Raw genomic sequence first — 4,613 nt, 5'->3', positions numbered from 1 at the left:
TTTGCAATGCGATGATGCAATTTTCTCGCACCTATGTATCCGTATGACATCCGTATGGCTTTTCACTGGGACGATATATATACCTTCAATCACAGCATGCTGCGATTTTCGAAGCACGTCGAATACGCCTGAGAAAAAATAAGGTGATATGAGCTTCCCCATAGATTAACACTGTTCTGAGTGCTATGCGATGTTTTCTCACATAGCACTTGTCCATATTCTACGGTAGTGTGACGTCGGCCTAACACCTAATCCCCTGAAGCCATTGTGTTAGGGTTGGCAGATTGCACTAAATAAATTTAATAGAGAAGTGCAATCGCAACCTGGGGTCCACCACGCAGAGATGTAAAACTGCAGCTAGTGTGAATAGTGACGGAACACGCAGCGAATGATTGCTTGCACACACTGAGTTAAACGTCACTCAGTGAACAGCACATGAAGCTGTGTCACTCGCACACAGAAACAGAATACATGATCTGCAATAGAACTATGTCACTCGCACACAGTAACAGAAAGATGCTCTGTAGTAGAGTTGTGTCACTCGCACACAGTAATGGTATAGATGCTCTGCAATAGAGCTGTGTTATTCGCACACAGTAATGGAAAGATACTCTGCAGCAGAGCTGTCGCACTCGCACACAGTAACAGAAAAGGTATGACACTTGATACGATCCCTGTTAACCTCACAGGGGAACAAAGCCTGCGAACTGGGTAAAAAGCAATCAGTGGTCTCAAAGTCAGCACAGCACACAACAAGCTCCTCTCCGGAGGTGCCGGAATTCTAATGGCTAAATGCCTGCCCTGAATTCATGCAGACAATCTCCTCTACGGAGAACTGGAATTCTAACGGTTCCCTGCCGACCATGAGCACATGCTGGTAAAGACCATATGGATGCAATGTTCCATACATACATGTAGTGAGATTGATACTAGCGCACCAGCATGTGCCTCAGAGGACCTTTTATACATTCAGGTCATGTCCAGTCAGACAGGACCTTGCTTGTGGACCAATCCGGAGCTGCCACATCACCAGAGCAGCTGACAACTGACCACCAATGAGATATCGCCACATCATGAGCATGTTCAGTAAGGTGATTTCTGGACTTAGTCTCCAGAGCGTTCATCTGTTGTTGCCTACTGCTGGTTACCATAGGCTTGGCTGAAGAACCAGCAGTAACCAGATGAACAGCACGGACCTGAACAAGATGCTGGGACTGACGTTTATGCTCAGCAGCACCTACAGTGGCCGAAGCTGAATGGGAGACTGCAGATGCAGGCAAAGCTTTGGATCTACCCTGTGCAGTGGCAGAATCCCAGTGCTTAACACATTGTCTCCTGTAAACAAACAAAAATAAACATCAACAATATCACTCACCTGTCTGAGTTGTAAGAATCCATATTGTTCCACGCTGTAATCCTTTTGTGTGACATTTGCTCATCAGCATAAGAGGTGGCCAGAGGTGACTGCTCACATTGAAGAGCTGGGGAGAATGACTCACTGTAGCGAGACTGGGCCTCATGGTGAACTGCGGTGACCTCAGTGAGCTTAACACTGCTGACTTTTTCTCACAGTTCTAGCTGTAATCTCAATGAGGTCACTACAGTTCACTGGACTGGCAGGGAACCTGCGGTAACTTAAATGAGGTCACCACTGGTCACTCACTAGCCTGAGAATACCAGCCTCGAGCCATCAGCTTTAGCTTTGCTGGTTGTTAACAACATTGTGAACCCCATGCCGTTTTTTTAATGATTTATTTAAATAATTTTAAAAGATGGAGTGGGAACTCTCTATTCTTGATAACCAGCCTTGCTAAAACTGACAGCTGAGGGCTGCACCCCACAGCTATCAGTTTTCCTTGTCAGGCTATCAAAAATACAGGGAAACTACATCATTTAAAAAAAATATATATTTATTTACACCGCAGGCACCGGCTGATGACTACTATCATGAGCTGCCTGCTTCACTTGCTGTCATTAGCGACAGCATGCGTAGGCTTATGGAAACGGTAGTCCCATCAGCCGACGCCTGTGACCCGAGGTAAACTTTCAACTTCAGACAGGTGAGGAATATTATTCTTTTTTATGTTTGTTCACAAGGATAATGTCTTCAGGGGATTAGATGTTAAGATTAGTATAATGTGATTTTTTATTTTATTCTCAATTTTACACTTTAATAAAACTTTCAACATTTACCCCTTGCTTATCACTGACATTGACCCTCTTAATCACAGGAGTAGCAGGGGATGATGATGTGAGCTGTCTTTAGTATCTGACACTGGGGAGCAGCGCAAAAGTACAGCTGATTCTCAGGCGCCAGTATGTGTCATACTGATGATACATGGATGTCATCCATGTGTCATAAGTGTGCACGTGTGCTGGACATTTTGCAGCCCATGCTACTGCTAAAAAACTGACATGTCAGCGTGTTTTGCCCATGGATACACTGTTTGTGTAAACACACTGACATATGCACAGACTCGTTTATTTGAATGTGTCTACATGTGTAAATGTCTGGTATGTATGAAAACTGTCACCACACATACTGGAGACACTGATGTGTGAAAGGACCCTAAGGCCTTGTTCGGACATCCATTTGTTTCTTGCACATGAAGAAACCTTTTGGTTTTCATCATTATTTTGGATGAGATTTTTATTAGTACATGACAGTGTGTCCATTTTTACAATCAATGTTTCATCCTTAACCCTTTTTTTAACCCCTTAACCCCACATGTTGTGTCTTCATCTTTGATGTGGGCTCCGGCGCCTGAATCTTTTCTGGCACATGACAGCTGATCAGGGCCGGTTTTAGGCAAAGTGGGGCCCTAGGCAAATTTTAAAATGGGGCCCCAAATGCTAACATATTGCACATCTCACAGAAGCATTTCGGTTGTACTTACATGCACTGATCTCAGGCCACTAAACTATTGTGATCGACAATACTGAAGTCGTTGGACGCTTGTTTCCCGGCCCTTTTCCACCGTCTGAGAAAGAGTGATGGGGACAGAACCATCACTAATAGATCACTAACAGATCACCATACAGTATCATGTTATCAGCAGCACACCTACAGTTTACACCGGTGATGTGCTGCTGAGAACAAGGATTTTTATTCCAGCATAAACAATCCAATCACCCAATGAATATGCTGCATTTTGCTTGTTTAGTATAATACACCCCATACTCCTCCATATATTATAATGTGCACCACAGTCCTCCAAATTGTAAAATGTATAATACACTCCTCATAATCCTCCATATAGTATTATACACTTCCCATAGTCCTCCATATAGTATAATACACTCCTCATAGTCCTCCATATATTAAAATATACTCCTCAGTCCTCCATATAGCATAATACACTCATCACAGTGCTCCATAAAGTATAATGCACTGCCATAGTCATACATGTAGTACAATTCACTTCCCATGGTATAATGCACCCCATAGTTCTTCATATAGTATAATGTATTCCACATAGTCCTTGATACAGTATAATGCAGCCCACATATAGTATAATGCAGCCACCACACCAGAGTATAATGCAGCCACCCCACAGAGTATAACGCAGCCCCCCACAGAGTATAACGTAACCTCCCCATAGAATATAATGCAGCCCCCCACATAGTATAATGTAGCCCCCTCATAGAGTATGATGCAATCACCCCTAATAGAATATAAATATAATACAGCCTCCCATAGAATGTAATGTAGCCCTGAACAGGATATAATACAGCCCACCTCCCACACAAAATATAATGTAGCCCCATCAAAGAGTATGCAATCATCCCTCATAAAATCTAATAAAGCCCCCCACAGAATATAATGCAGCCCCCCATAGTATATAACACAGCCTCCTCCATAGAATATAATGTATAATATACCCCCCAAATATATAACAGTCACATAGTATATGGCACAGCCCACATAGTAGTATATAGCACAGCCCACACAGTAGTATACAGCACTGCCCACGAAGTAGTATATAGCACTGCCCACACAGTAGTATACAGCACTGCCCACAAAATAGTATACAGCACTGCCCACAAAGTAGTATACAGCAGAGCCCACACAGTAGTATACAGCAGAGCCCACACTGTAGTACAGTATATAGCACTGCCCACACAGTAGCATATACTCAGGTGACGCTCTCTCCTCCATCATTGCATTGAACTGTACCGGCAGACGCCGGTATAGTTCAATGCTGCGGGGGAGTCGGCGCTGGCGGCAGGTAGGTCCCCTGCCTCATAGGAGGAGCGGGGGCCCCAGGCAGCTGCCTGGTCTGCATGCCCCTAACACTGGCCCTGCAGCTGATTTGATCAGTTGATGTGTGCCATTAAAAGCTGCGGGTGGAATTGCGATACACCCGCAGCTGCAAACATGTTAAATGCACATGCACGAAATCACATACCATACCCATTAGTGCCCCTGTCACATGATCACGGGACTCTGTTGGGTTTGTATGACAACCCGGGGTCTGCAGGAGACCCCTTTGGTTGTCAAAGCCGATCTTTTATTAAAGCATGTTTGAGGCAGTGAGGGGAATTATGTGCGAGGGACGATATGTATCCCCCAGGATGCACATAGAAGCATATTGAGCCCGCTGGAGTGCATT

Source organism: Ranitomeya imitator, chromosome 1 (assembly GCF_032444005.1).
Source record: "Ranitomeya imitator isolate aRanImi1 chromosome 1, aRanImi1.pri, whole genome shotgun sequence".
Lineage (NCBI taxonomy): Eukaryota > Metazoa > Chordata > Amphibia > Anura > Dendrobatidae > Ranitomeya > Ranitomeya imitator.
The sequence above is the reverse complement of the archived record's forward strand: the minus strand, read 5'-3'. Positions refer to the sequence as shown.